Here is a 15,887-nt window from a genome sequence, read left to right on the forward strand (position 1 = left end):
GGAATAATTTTCCCTCGTGGTTTTGAAAGTACTGCTCCATTTAAATGCTCCTAAGCTTCCAGTTTTGCTCCCTAGAGGATCAGTGTCATTTTAATCTTGATCTGATCTGCTTTTTGTAGTGGTGGTGATGGTGATTTTAGTTGTTGTTGTTGTTTTTTGTTTGTTTTAGAATCCTGTTTGGAAACTCCAGGCTTAAATTTCATGGTCCCGTCAGAGTGTGACTGTTTTCATAGCCAGATGTGTTAGGCCCTTTCAACTTAAAAACTCAAATCCTTTAGTTCCGTGAAACTTTTTGATTTTTTTTTTTTTCTTGTTGGCTCTCCTGTAGTGATCTAATTCTCGTAACTTGTATTTTTCATTTCTTTGTCCTTTTGCTCGGTTTCCTGGGGGATTTTTTTCACATTTATCTTAAGTCACTTACTGAGTTCTAAATTTTTGCTCACCCATTTTTTGTTTTTTTCCCTACTTCAACAACTCTTTTCTCTTTTTTGTGTTGTAGCATCCTGTTCTTTCATGAACATGTTATCTGTTAACTTTAGGCTTTTTTTGACATTAATAATATAGATCAGTTTTCATCTCCCTGTATAGCTCTGTTTATCTCAAGTTGCCTTTTGTTTCTGTTAGGTTTCTGTCTTTCATATTCATGGCTCTTCTTAGATGCGCAGTAATTCTCGTGTGTTTATATCTTTTAAATTAAAAAAAATTTTTTTTCAACGTTTTTTATTTATTTTTGGGACAGAGAGAGACAGAGCATGAACGGGGGAGGGGCAGAGAGAGAGGGAGACACAGAATCGGAAACAGGCTCCAGGCTCCAGGCTCCGAGCCATCAGCCCAGAGCCTGACGCGGGGCTTGAACTCCCGGACCGCGAGATCGTGACCTGGCTGAAGTCGGACGCTTAACCGACTGCGCCACCCAGGTGCCCCTCGTGTGTTTATATCTTTAAAAGTGGGGCATGTAAAGCTAATTCAGTTCTCTGTCCCTGTGTGGGACTTGTCTGTTCTTAGTCTCTCACCCCAGGGGTACTTGGTGGTTTTATTGGGGAGGCTTTAGTAATCATACCTTTAGGTTTTTTTCTCTTGGACTGGTCAGATACTCCCAACAAGAATCTTTCAAGGGGGCACCTGGGCGGCTCAGTCGGTTAAGCATCTGGCTTCAGCTCATGTCATAATCTCACAGTTCATGGGTTGGAGCCTTGCCTTGGGCTCTGTGCTGACAGCTCAGAGCCTGGAGCCTTCTTCAGATTCTGTATCTCTCTCTCTCTCTCTCTCTCTCTCTCTCTCTCTCTCTCTCTCTCTCTCTCTCTCTCTCTCTGCCCTTCCCCACTCATTCTCTGTCTCTGTCTCTCTCAAAAATAAACATTGGGATAAAGAAACAAAAAACTTTCAAGCTCTCACTTGGAGAAGATAAGATAAACTTAGTTGTCAGTGCTCAGGGAAGCAAGTAGGCCAAGGGGCCCAGGGAGCTGAGGCTTCACTGTGTAAAAGTTTCCCCTGATTCTCCTTTTTCTGCCCCTACCCCTGCTGTAAGCACTACCTGGTTCTCCTCCTCCAGATACTGTGTTTGATCCTTTCCAGGGAATAAGCCCGTAGTCTTCTACCGGGTAGACAGGAACTGGTGCCCAGCTAGTGAGATGGGGACACCCATCTAGAGCTGGAAGTCCTTGTGTAAAGGACTTGAAACCACTCCTTCTGTTTTCAGTCTCGCCTTTACTCCCCAGTGTAAGGGATCTCGGATTCCACGAATTCCTGACCTGCTCAGGAGCCCTGTGGGCCGGCTCCCCTGTCCCCCGCCGCTTGTTGAGATTGAATTCTTCTGGTCTGCTGGATCCCAGTCACCACTCGTTCTTCAGCTCTCTAGTCTCCCAGATGTTGCTGTTACTTTCATTGTCCGAGTGTGTTTACGTCTTTTAATTTTTTTTTTAATCTTGTCATGACTTTAGTAAGGTTGCGGGAGAACGTGGATCTGCAGGATTTTTCCCGTCTGCCACTCGAATCAGAAGTCTTGGCTCATTCTTCTCACATAGATTGCCTTCTCCACAAACAGTCTGGTCTGAAAGTATATGTGCAGTGTGAGCAACCCTATAGAACAGAAGGGAGACCACATAGAAGCCTGCTCGGCCTGTGTTTAGATGCTTGTGCCTTTTGCTTTTGTTTAAAAAGAGCTCACATCTGGGTACAGTGCAATGCGTCTTGCAGAAGGGTTTTCAGTACACATGGGCTGTTTTCTTACTTTCCCCATGCAGAAGATACCCCGGCTCTGGCACATGGAAAGAAACCCCGGGCATAGGAGCGTGCCCTATCCCGCGCACCTACTGAGCAGTGGCTCTGAGTCCCTCTACCTTCTGACCACGTGGTAGAGGACACCAAAGAGCCCTGGTGGAGGGACACGGTTTCTCTGAAAAAGCTCAAGAAAACATAACAACATTTCATGCATGGACAGCCTCTCAGCTCATTTGAAGGGTTTGGGGCTTAGCTGGATTAGGTGAAGCTTTCTAGTTACAGACGGCTGTCACTTGAGAATTTTGAAAGTTGATTGTGTCATTTCATATGGCTGACTTTTTCAAATGTGAAATTTGGATGTTTACTCTTTATCTGAGATTTGACTATAGACCCTTCTAGCCTATCTTCATGGGACATTGGAGGACTTTGGGCTCAGGTATATTCATAGTTGGGCTATCCTTACCTTCTCTTGGGTCTTCTCTCCTCCTTTCCCAGTGGTTATTTCATTACCACATGGGCCTTTTCAATTTCTATAACAGATCAACTCCTTTCTTCCTCAGGGCTTACACAACTACAGCTCCTTCTTCCTTCTTTTCCTCATTCTCTGTCTGGCTAACTCCTATCCATCTTTTCGGGACTATGTCCCCTCCACTCCTACCCCCCACGTATGTCTTCCTAACTCCATCTATCTGTCAAACTTTTAAAAAGCACCTTATTCTTTTCCTTCACAGTATTTCTCTACCGTCAGTATTCAAATGCTTGTGTTTCTCTTTGTTTAATATTCAACTTCCTCTCTGGACTACAGCTTTCGTGAAGGCAGACGCTCTCTAGAAATGGCCTGGACTTCTTGGTCAGCTTTTGGCACTGGTGAGCTATCGGTTGAATGAGTGAAGAGTATCAACCTAGAAAGTTGATCCTACTGGCACCCTTTATAAGGTGCATACTTTGGGCAGTCCTAACGATTGTGTTTGAGATGGCAGAATGGTCTGTTTTGCAACTGTAGGTCTTACAGCTGTACGTACGTAAATGATGGAACTGCTAGGATGAAATGGGCTTAGACTTTGGGCCAGTTCATTTAAAAACTCATTGTCTATTACTCCCACTACTTGGTTTCCTCTCTTTTTCCTATTTAGGTCTATTTGGTGCTATTAATCTCGAGTCTCCAAGAACAACATGCAAATGGGGGAGCAGTTCATTCTGTTCCACTAGATGTTTTTTTTTTTTTCAGCGTTCACCAGTGCTCCTGATTTTCATTCTCCAGGAAGTTATGATTTTGAGGAAAGAAACAGAAAGTTAACAGTGATCATCAGGTATCTCTAGAGGCCATTTCTGGAGACCGTCTTCTTCATGCCTTTGTCCAAAAGTTCCTAGAGGACAAGGACATGCCTTTCACAAATTTAGTTCTCTGTTGCAAAATTTCAGTTACTTAACAGTTACCTAAATATAGTGGTGCTCAGATAGGGTTGTTGAGCGATTAATCATACATAAGATACCAGGTTTCAGTCCCTCACTGGGTCCCAGGTCTAATAGTTTCAGTAGCCTGTCCCTCACCTCCTAGAAGGATACACCTTGTAGTCAGAGAACAGCTCTTCAGTATGTTAGATGGGCCAGCTGGTGAAGGTAAACTAATTCTGGAGCATCTGGTATTTTGGGATCTAGGGCCAATGCCTAACCTTCTGTTTAGAAGAAACAACGAATAACTCTGTCAACCACTGTTTTTTCCCTTAAGAGGTAGTACAGTGCAGTTTTTAATTTGCTTGAAAGCAGATCAGACCTGTGTTCAAATTCCAGATTGTGTTAGCTGTGTGTGATCTTGGGCAAGTGACTGCTCTAACCCGCACGGTGCTTCCGAGTCATGGGAGCTGATTAAACCGCATACCTCCCAGGGGAGTTGTGAGGCTCAAATGTGCTAATTCTCCCAAAGTTCTTGGAAAGTTCTTCACCCTGAGCCAGGATCCTCCCTCCACCCCATTGCAGTTGCTAGATTTTTCAGGGATGTGCAGTCAGGGGAGCGGAAACGTGCAAGGGAATTGATAGCAAAGATCATTATTAGTAAATGACTGAACATTTCTCTGATACTTCATGAAAAATATTTCATAAGCTACAATAATGTGTGGATTCTGAGTGTTAGCTACTAAATGAGTTTTGCTGGCTCTAAAATTAGGCGAAATGTTCAGAATCACTACTTTAATCATGACTCGATCCACAGTGCTGAAATTTTAAGTGTTAAGTCTTTAGAAATCTTACTATATCTGCAATGCCATATAAAAAGGTAACAAAAAAAGTACAAAACTTGAAACGCCTTTACTATTATCAAAAAATTAGGGCATGTGCACTATCGTTAGTTTCTAGAAAGAAGACTGGATATTGGGTGATATGTCAGGGATTTGAAGGCCACGGTCTGGGATTAGTTTAACAAGGGGACAGTGGAAATTCATGTTTAGGTATTAACAGGTAATGACGAGCAATTCAAAACCACATACATCTGCCAAAAATCTTAGCTCATTCACAACAGTTTAAGACTAAGTTCTTAGGGGCTCCTGGGTGACTCATTCTATTGAGCGTCCAACTTCCGCTCAGGTCATGATCTCCTAGTTCCTGGGTTCGACCCGCATCGGGCTTGCTGCTGTCAGTGCAGAGCCGGCTTCGGATCCTCTGTTTCCCTCTCTCTCCGCCCCTCTCCCACTTGCACACTCTCTCAAAAATAAACATTTAAAAAAATTTAAAAATTTTAAATTTTAAAAAATTATAAAATTTTAAAAAAGTTCTTAGAAGAAATGTTGAGAGAGAAAGAAAAGCGAAAGTCCTGATTCTTGAAAATGTGGGCAGTGTGGAATTTCTGCAAGTCTTGTGTGTTGATGATAGTTGCATGTGATTTGTTTTTTACCGGTGCTCATAACTGTGGGTGGGAAAGTTCAGTTTTCTTTCACACCCTCGCTGTTCCCAGTTAATTCTCACAAAGGACATTCTGTGGTTTGGTTAACATTTGACAGGTACATTAATTTCCTTCTCAAAACGAAAATTGTGTATAACTTAATATATCCTTTACTACTCAACTATCCAAAGTTTTTAGGTAATAGCTTCCAGATTTAGGGATTTTCTGGAACATAATAGTAAAAGCAAAACACCTAGCGGGTGGGGGCAAATGTTGGGCTTCGCTTTGCCAATAAGGACATTAGAAAAACAATACTTGTGGGGCGCCTGGGTGGCTCAGTCGGTTGAGCGTCTGACTTGGGCTCAGGTCATGATCTCTCAGTCTGTGAGTTTGAGCCCCGCATCAGGCTCTGTGCTGACAGGTTGGAGCCTGGAGCCTGCTTCGGATTCTGTGTCTACTGCCCCTCCCCTGCTCACATTCTGTCTCTCTCTCTCTCTCTCTCAAAAATAAATAAAGATTAAAAAAAAAAGAAGAAGAAAAACAACACTTGTGGGCTATCACTAAGTTCATTTCATGACCGAGAAAATGTTCACCACTCCTCCGCCTCCCACCCACCCCCCAGTAGCAAGTTTATAAACTTTAAGGCTTTCTAAATTGAATAACGCTAGTTCTGGAGAACGTTCATTTGTGTATTGAATGGTCATAGTTGATGGTTCCACACATAACAAAAGAATTGCCGTGATGAAAATGGCCTGTAAATCAATGTTACTGTGTCCGATGTAGACACTTGTATAGATGGCCTGTCGATCACCCAAAAACAAATCCTAGAATGGACAATAAAAATCACTGGACGATTGCTTGTACTTGCGCAGACTTACCATATTAGCGAACGGGAACAAGACATTTGGCTTGTGCCTTAAGAAGAGAGATCGGACGGCATCCAGAAATCTATTCTAACGAAGGGGAGTTGTGATACTAGAAAATACTTGAGAAGGTCGTCCTCTAAGGCCACTCCCCTACCTCGGATCGTTTATCAAGTACCTGTCTGGTACCTTCCACAGCAACAAAACAGTTAGCCAGCTCCACTGGGATTGGCAGGTCTACAAAAGGTAGCCAGTTACATGGAAGAAGTGAAAAGTTTTTTTTATTGTATATTTAGTCTTTGTAAGTAGAGTATAGTGAAGGTGGCGGAGCTACTAGTTTCTGTGCTTTGGTGCAATGTTGGTAGAAGAAAAATAATACTTTGTAAGGGTGCCAAAAAGACTTGGATATTCTTTCGTTGCGAGGATACCCTTTCAAACGTGTCGGGGGGGAGGGGGTTACTCTACACCGGGGCTTGAGTTTTTGTCATTGACTAGGCTGTTTTAGAACTCAGGAGAACTAGAAGCTGTAGAAAATTGAAAACCATGCAGCTAATTCTTGTCCATGGAAATGCAAGTTAGTCACGTCCTGGGGAATGCTGCGGACCCGTGTGTTTGTTTCCACATCCCTTTGCTACATGAAATTTGTGCTTCTTTGGCTGTTCTTTTGAACTGGCTGTGACACCTCTTTCGGTTCCCTCATTAAGTAATTAATGAGTTAAATGGAATCTATGAAACATGTTTATTTTAGATCTGTAGGCATCATGATTTTACCTTTTTTTTAATATCCTTTTATATAGGGATGCCTTTAAGAGATTTTTAGTACTACATGATGATTGTCTTTTCAGCTTTTATGTGACCCTCTATAATGGTGGTGTTGCTGAAATCTTGGGTTTGTGTTTTTACTCATTTTTCAGATTGTTACCGTCAAGAAGCCATGTTTGCTGTTGGTTTCGAGGTGACGGAGTGTAGTGGGAAAAGGATTCATTTATGAATCAGGTGGAGAAAAGACTAAGTTCCCTTCCTGCCCTTGGCATCTATATCCCCTTTTTCTAATTCTGGGCAAGTTCTGGAAGTGTCAGGCCAGGTGTCCAAAGTGCTAGATATGGGCGTGGCGTTTGGTTAGTACTCAATAAATGTACGTTAACTTCCCCTCTGTTCTTTGTTTTAAGGTATCTGTCCCTAATCTCTTCTTGGTTTTCATCCTCATGTTTTTAATCTACTGAACCTAGATAATCTGTTAGAATTCTATCGAACACAAATGTCCTTAGATTGTGACTACGAGCCTGAGGAATTTTACTAAGACTGAAGTATATACACCTTACAGTTGATCAGCTTTGGTGTAGGATCCCAGATGCCGTTTGTGCCCCTTTTATATTCTTGGCTGTGTGTTAGACAGTTGAGGTTGATGGTTAAGTGACCAGGAGAAATTAGATGTTACCCTATTTGGTTTTAAAATCTCTTTTCTTTTGGTTGACATCAAAGCTAATTTGTGTCCCTTGAGGTTTATACCAACAAGTGAGAGGTGTGGATATAAAAGAAATAGAAAAGAGAGGAAAGGATAAGTTTGGTGTGAAGGGTGGGGGATTTGGGAAAGTAAGACAAGGCCAGGTGACAGGAAACAACCAACTGTGTGTGTGTGTGTGTGTGTGTGTGTGTGTGTGTATTATACACAGGTATATGATTTGTTGTAGATGTTGGGGACAAGGCCAGGTGACAGGAAACAACCAACTGTGTGTGTGTGTGTGTGTGTGTGTGTGTGTGTGTATTATACACAGGTATATGATTTGTTGTAGATGTTGGGGCAAAGTGTTCCCACATGAGGTGAATGCCCATGGAAGAGAGGGAACCACCTGAAGCCATGGCAGAGAATGGGGAATTATCACATTAACTTTCCTACCCTTGTAATGGCAAAGCTGCTGCTTCTCCAGGACTCCCAGTACATTGCCTTTTTTGTTTGTTTGAATGTTTATTTTTGAGAGAAAGAGAGAGAGAGAGAGGGAGAGCAAGCGAGAGCACAGGAGAGAGGGGGAGGGGCAGAGAGAGAGGGAGACACAGAATCCAGAGTAGGCTCCAGGCTCCGAGCTGTCAGCACAGAGCCAGATGCGGGGCTGGAACTAGGGACCATGAGATCATGACCTGAGCCAAAGTTGGACGCTCAACCCATTGAGCTACCCAGGCACTCCCAGTACATGATTTTTTAAATCAGAAATATGTTAAGGCTTCTTTTGATTTCATTCATGATCTGCCAGATATTAATCTGACCTTAGAAAACTTTAAGAGAAAAGAAAATTATAACACCCTTTCTTGCAAGTATTTCAAGGATAATTACAAATAAAATGATCTTGTGTATCATTGAAAAGAGCTGGACCATTCTTTCTCAGCATCTCACTTGTTTTCCGTGGGTGCTATAACAAATTACCACATGCTCTCAGGGGTTTAAAACAACACACGTTTCTTACTTGGATGGTCTTGAGAGTGAGACATCTGAAATGAGTCTCACCAGGATAAAGTCAAAATGTCAGCAAGGCTTCATCCTTTTCTGGAGGCTGTACGGGAGGATCCATTGTCCAGCCTTGTCCAGTGTCTGGAGGCTGATTGCCCTGGCTCCTGGCCCCTTTTCATCCTCACAGCCAATGATGATTAGCCCTTCTTTCTCCCATAGTAGTTCTCGCACTCTCCCTTCTGCCTCCCTCTTCCCTGTTGAAGGAACATCTGTGATTACATTGGGTCCACCTGGATTGATCCGGCATAGTCTCATTAAGGGCAACTGATGGGCAACCTCAGTTCACCCTCTTCCATGGAACCTAACACTGACAGGTTCCAGGGATTAGGATGTGGATATATTGGGAGCAAGCCATCATTCTCCTAACCACACATACTCCTTACCATCATAGTTTTTCTGTCTTGTTTCTTCCATAGTTTGGGGTTGGGGTGGTGGTGGGGGGGCGCTTTGCTGTACTTACCTTAAAAAAAAAAGGCATTCAATCTCTAGGGGGATGGGAGTCATTAAACTCAGGCTAAGGAGAACTTATTCACGTGACTTTAAAAATAAAGTTAGGGAGCACCTGTATGGCTCAGACTATTAGTCATGAAAACTCTTGGTTTCGGCTCAGGTCATGATCTCACGGTTTGCAGGATCAAGCTCCACCATTGGGCTCTGTGCTGACAGCGGGGCCTGCTTGGGATTCTCTTTCCCTCTCTCTCTCTGCCCCTCCCCTCCTCGCGTGTGCGTGCTCTCTCTCTCAAAATACATAAACTAAAATAAAAAAACAAATTTATAATCTGTTTTTACCATATACTCTGGTACCGATAGTTTGGGTTGTGAGGGAATCCCTTCTTGCTTTGAGTTTTTCAGCAGGTACATATCTTGTTTGCCTGCTTATAATCCACGTGATTTTAAATTCCTGGCTTGAAGCTTTCTAAGGAGCCCCAGTTCGTAAGAAAAGATCAGAGAGGTGGTCTGTGACTTTGGGTTACCTCACACTCTGGAAGCACAGACGCTTGCTCCTCTCATGATGACGTGGCAAGCGAGGAGATGTTGACGTAGAAGGAGGTGGACCTGGGAGAAGAAACTGCTACTGATTCATTACAAAGTTAAGATTAAGGCCCTGGTCTTACTTTCTTACTTACTCTGGTCTTGTTTCTGGAAAGCCGTGGATGTGAATTGGAGACGACGAAACCAAGGAAATCTGTAGGGGTCATGAGGATCACTTAACACCCCTTGGCCTACTCTGTTTGGAAGCCCTGAGGTGGCAACAAGGGCACGGGGTTGTGTATCCCATAATTCTGCAACTGAGCTGCAAAATGGGCAAGGTAAATCCAATTGGGGAAGGTAGGATTTTTGATGTTCTAACAAGTAATGTTTAAATAACCCTGTGAGAACAATCACTGTGAAAGTATAATGGTGGCTCAAGTTATTGAGTTGTCCTTGGGGCCCCTCTGTCAGAGAGTGTGGGGAGGAAGAGAACTTCATAGAAAGTTCGTCAGCTGCAGTTGAAAACGTCCACCGCAAGAGTGAAATTCGTGGCACCTAAGTCGCAGTGTTCCTGTATTTTCCCTGCAGTTACACCATAAGGTGATGTGAAGACAGAACGACACTGACCTCTCCCTAACCCTAGCCCAAGGTTACCCTTTCTAGAGACTTGGTTTATAATTGTATCAACTACTTTGTGAAAGAGGATTTTCTTTTTCTATCCTCTCCATGTAATTTCCAGCACCCTAAACTGGTCTGTAAACATCTGTTGATTCCACAGCCTGTTTCTTAATTCAAGTCATGGCATAAGTTTTTCCTTCTCCGGGGTTTTCGTGTCTTGGCTGTGTCTCAAAGCCTGAGGTAAGCAAATTTGGATGTAGTGCCTCTGACGAGGGCTTGTCGTTTTCGCTCCACCATTATGCTCTGTGTGCTCTAAGCCTTTTAAAATAGCTGAATGTTTTCAATAAGTGAATGAGCCGCCGCTGTTGGGACTTGCATTTTTCTCCCCCCAAATGTTGAAGCACTGACTGAATCTTGTCGGTGCAAAGCATCCAGACCTTTTTTATGGACTGCCCTAGACGGATTGCTTGTAAGAAATGTAGGCAGGTAAAAGGATTAGTTTTAATTACGCTCAGAGCTAGTGTGATCATGAAGCAGGGGCAACCCCTCCTGTTGAGGTGCTTTTTCTGTGACACCGGCCTTAAGACATTACCTGAAAGGCGAGTTAAGAGAGCAGTCCCTTAAAGTTCTTTCCTTGCATTTGTGAGCTGTTTCTCATTACCTGGAGAGTACTCGGGCAAGTTCGCGCTGCCTTTTCACAATGAAAGTCCAGATTAGTATTTCCTCCCCTTTTCCTTCTGCCTGACACGTGCAATTCCTAATTCTTCTGTCAGCACAGGTTCAGAGTGGTCTCCTCACGTGAGACAAAGATGGGATCTACTTGAATTACTCCACATGCGTTAACATCTAGAGAGACCAGGAGGACTTGGTCACCTGAAGAGGGAATCCACTCGGGACCTGGGAATGACCTGCCCTCGTTACTGTTTCTGTTGGTTACTCGTGGGGGAGTGGGGGTGAGGGTGGGGGGCGCAGACCAAGCTGAGTTATTTGAAAGTGGGATGGGGTAAGACCGAGACCTGGTCTTTCTCACTTTTGTGCTTGTTTGCCTTATAGTTTCTATAATTAAAAAGACTATAATTTAAACATTTTAAAGAGATTATATATTGCAAAGCTGGACCAGTATGTGTGGCAGTCAACTATTTCTTTTTGCTGTTGATCTGTATTCCAAGCGAAATTTCCCATGACGTCACAAGAATGTTTAACTGCTTTTTCGTTAGGGTCCAAGCTATATAATTTTAACAGTTGAGGCTTGTTTACCTGATTAGGGTGTACAGACCTGAGAGAGGAATATGGTCTGAGAGAAACTTTAACCTTTGATCTGAGTCCTGATGGCTTTTTTATTGCCGAAGATGCCTTTTGAAAAAGAGTTATGAAAATATCCCTGTATTCTTAAATATTCAAATTTAAATTTGAAACGGTTAAAGTGACTTTAAATAGAATAGTGATGAGTTCAGTCTAAAATAAGTTTCTTTTAAATACATAGTTGACCTCCTAAATTTTAGTCTTGGACCAGCCAAAATGCTCTATAAATTTTAACTTCAACAAGTAATTTGTGTACCACATGCTGATTCCCTTGGGCCATTCTGGTGAGCTGCAAACTCAAAATCTGCTAAGTTTTGAAATGAACTGGTTTTTTTTTGTTTTTTTTTTTCGAAAACTATTAGATCATATAAAAGTGAAAAGTGTTCTATGACCTAAAATTTCATGATTTTCAACAATAAAGATAGAACACGTAACTGGTGGAGAAGTGGAAGAGAACATCTGAATGAGACCTGAAACTGACGAGGCTTTGCCTCAGAGGTATAGAATGTTTTGTTCTTGCTGTTGAAAAGTGTTCAAACGATTTGGACTGTGCTAATAAACTTCAGTTTAATGTGTTTTAAGTTAAAAAATGAAGAATAAAACAGAAAACCAATAACACCACCAATATTAAAGGAAGTGCTAATCTTAGCAGTCACAAAGAGCTAAAAGCAATACATCTGTTTCCTGCAAATATTACCCTACCACCTGGAACAGGTGTCTTTACTGCTCAAGAATCAATATAATATATTTACTGGTGTTTTCTTTGGAGTTTAAAATTTTCACCCTTTATTGTAAAATTCATATGAATGAAAATACAGTAGGGCTGATGGTTTGGTTTCCTTTTCTTCCTTCACTCCTCATTCCAAGGAGGCTTATATAAGTAAGCAGTAACTCGAATATAAATAGATGCTTGTTCACATTTGTAAGACTTCTATTTCAATGGATGTGCTTAAATCTCTCATAACTTAAAATTCAGCATATCTCACTATGGCTGTTACATAATTTCATGTTTTAATAAAGAATGAGAGCTGGCATGAACATACAAATACCAAAATGTTGAATAACAACCAGAATCTTGTGTTTTCTATTCTACCCATACCAAGAACAGAAATTTTAATAATTGTATAAAATGAGCTTGAAGTAGCATGGTATAACGATAGCAACGATGATTGTCTTATTTTGGGCTCCTCTAACAAAGCAGTGCAGAATGAGGGGCTTAAACAACAAATGTTTCTTTTTCACAGTTCTAGAGACTGGAAGTCCAAGAGGAAAGTGCTAGCGGATTCAGTGTCTGATGAGGGCCTGTTTCCTGGTTCATAGCCCAGTCTTTATGCCATGTTCTCACGTGGTGGGAGGGACAAAATTGTTCTGTGACATCTTTTATATAAGGGCACTAATCCCACTCATGAGAGCTCCATCCTTAAGACCTGATCACCTCCCCAAAGCCCTACTTTCTAATACTGTCTTATCAGAGGTTAGTTACCATTTCAAATTATGAATCCAAAGGGGAGACCTGAACATTTAGCCCATAACATTAGTAATTAGCACTTACTGCTTTATTGCCAAGGTAATATTCTGAGTGCTTCGTATTATAATCAACTTAATCTTACCAATAACCAAATAATTATCATCATAGTCCCAGATCATAGTCCCAAATATCATCAACTGTCCCAGAGAAGTGAAATGATTAGCCAAGGTGGCTCAGCTAGTAAGTAATGGAGCTGGGCAAGAATCAAACCCAGAAGTTTGGTGCTAGAGTTTGAGCTCTCAACACCTAAATGGTAGAAAAAGTGCAGCCCACAACCCCCATCTCCCACCAAGCAAGGCTGCAATCTTTTTGATTAATGTTTTGGTATTTTGAGGGTTAAGTATTTTCATCTAGCTCTAAAGTCTAAATTCTGTATGGTTTAAAATTAACCATGTAACAGCCAGCTGGAGACTGGTTATATCAATTTTGGGATGGTCATACAGTAAAAATCTGTGCTGACATTAAAAAGAATCAACTGTAATGACACAGAGGATTGTGATAAATTGGAGAAACAATGAACTAACTAGGTGTATATATGCATACAGGGATCACATTTTTGTGTAAAAAGAGAAAAAGGTATATATATACTAGCGTATACATAAAAAAAAGTTGAAGGACCAAACACCCATAATCTTTAGGAGGTTAGAGTGTGGAGGAACTTTTACTTTTCTTCCTTATTACATTTGATTGATCAAATTATTCTTTACAAGTATTACTTTGAGCATCAGAAAAAAAAATAGAAAAAAATCAAATGGACTAGAGAGAACAGAAGTTTTTCTAAAACATGAAGGGTTGGGCCAGTTTTTAGATTAATGGAGACAATGAATTATTTCCTTCTCTAGCCTGTGGAGATTTTTATGGCCTCCATTATAGCCATAAAATTGTAGCTGTTTAAATCCTATTTTGTAAAAAAAACTAAAACAAAAACAAATTCCTATTTTGTATTCCTGTTAAAATTCTCTTTGCAGGATTCCTTGTGAATAAAAACAGGGTAAGGGTTGGATTCATTTTATTTCCCACGTTTTTATGGATTATCTGAACACAAAATTTTAATGTCTCTTTCTGTTGAAAATAATCCTCTTGAGTCTTGCTGCCCAGGCAAATGTTGACTACAGGCTGCTCGATTTTGAGAGGAACAGCCCAATTATGGGGATGGGGGGATGTTATGAGGAATGTATAGCTGTGACTCAAAATTTCTGATTCTAGAAGCTTTCAAGCAGCTTTATCTTTTTTCCTTCTATAAATCAAAATATTCAGACAATGGTTTTCATTCTTACAAAGAGCAGTTAGTATGTAAGTGTTCGTATCTCATTTAAATTTTTAAGGTTTTTTTGTTTTTAAAGTTTGAGAGCAAGTGGGGAAGGGGCAGAGAGAAAGGGGGAGAAAGAGTCCCAGGCAGGCTCTGCACTCCTCTCAGTGTGCCAGTGTGGGGCTCGATCTCACAATGGAGAGATCATGACCTGAGTCAAAATTAGGAGTCGGACTCTTAGCCGACTGAGCCACCCAGTCTGTTTTTAAAATATACTTTAAGATGTATACCTTAAAATATATTTAAAAACAAAAATTAAAGTGAGCTGTCCTATATCTGTTATTCTTACAAGATAGTTTTCGAAGTCTGAGAGCAGGAATACCTTCTTTAGATCTTTCTGAAACATGCAAGTAAATTACCAATTAAAATATGGGTAGTGAATAGAGAATCTGCTTCAAAAAAAAATTAGTGTGAAACCTTCATATTTTCCATTAATCCAATCTAATTTTGATTCTGGGCTATTGCAATGGATCTATTCAATCTGCTTGAGATCAGCCATGATTAATTTTGTTCATTGATTGACACATTTCACGAACGTACTGTCAGACGTGATGATGCAAAGTTGAATAAATGATTTAGAATTAAACCTTATATGTAGTAGGGGAGAAAGACATTCAGTCATTTGGACATGTGTTGGCTTGACTGCAGTGTAGTAAGTAGATCATTAGCAACATGAAATAATGAGAGTGCAGAGTGTAGCATGAGCCCGGAATGGGGAGGTGGAGTTAGGGAAACCTGGGCCATGAGAAGTGAGAACAATATTGCCTCTTGGATAAGAGGAATATGGATTTACTCTCTGAGTAAATAAACATCCTGAGTGTCTCAGGAGGTCTGCATATCGTTTCCGACCACTAGTAGAGGTGGGGACACCCTCCTGTGTGGGACACCCCACTCTGGGCCAGCCCTTTGGGAATCAGATCGCATGACTGAAGGTCTCCTCGGGAAGTTCGTGCGGCTGAAAGTAGAACTCTTCTGCGGTAGAAGTTAGATAACGGATGATTCATTTTTTGTATATGATGTATCAGGTATGCTGAAATAGATTCTTTCCAGGCTTTAGCCTTCTAGACAGTGTTTAACCTATAAATAACAGTGTTTAAAAGTACAAAACTATGTAAAGTCATGCTGTCTTCTGTTATCCAACCCCTCTCCTCACTTTAGCCTAAAGGTAGATAGTGCTTCCCCCAACCCACCCACCCCCCTCCACAGGTCAAAGATTTTTATTAGAGTAAAACTAGAGAAAGATTTTTCATTTTAGGTGGCTGGAAAGTACATCCAGCTGAAAACCATCAACCATTTAGACTACATGCTTCATTTGAGTTGTGTTTCTGGATGCAAGTCAAGTATGACAACTGTGAGTTTCATAACTTTTCTAACTTGCTTCAAAAATGCTTTGGGGCCAAAATAGTTCTGAGGTCTTTTCGTCCTCTCCTGGTGAGGCCCTCTGGAGGTTATCAAGGTCAAGACTATGTTGCTGGGTTTTGGCACCTTCCAGGAGAGATGAGGAAGCCATGTGTCTTAGGCTTGCTTCATCTCCTGTCCTTGCCTATGTTCTCCCAGTCATGATTGTCACTTCTTGTTCAAGGTGAACATCTCATTGGGTCCATGTCTCTGACAAAGAGAAACCAATAATGTGTTATGTATTTTGTCTGCTTTAGCAAAGCTCAGGTCCTTTCATTAGAGTTGCAGTTTGTAGACTA

The 15,887-nt window shown here is 41.4% G+C and overlaps 1 protein-coding gene across 2 annotated transcripts in view; it reads left to right on the top strand.

The window, feature by feature from the left end:
• The window catches only part of ARL15 (ADP ribosylation factor like GTPase 15), a 407,817-nt gene that overhangs the window by 108,989 nt on the left and 282,941 nt on the right, over positions 1-15,887 (top strand). The gene's annotated exons all lie outside the window — the stretch shown is intronic.

Source organism: Prionailurus bengalensis, chromosome A1, assembly GCF_016509475.1.
Source record: "Prionailurus bengalensis isolate Pbe53 chromosome A1, Fcat_Pben_1.1_paternal_pri, whole genome shotgun sequence".
Taxonomy (NCBI): Eukaryota; Metazoa; Chordata; class Mammalia; order Carnivora; family Felidae; genus Prionailurus; species Prionailurus bengalensis.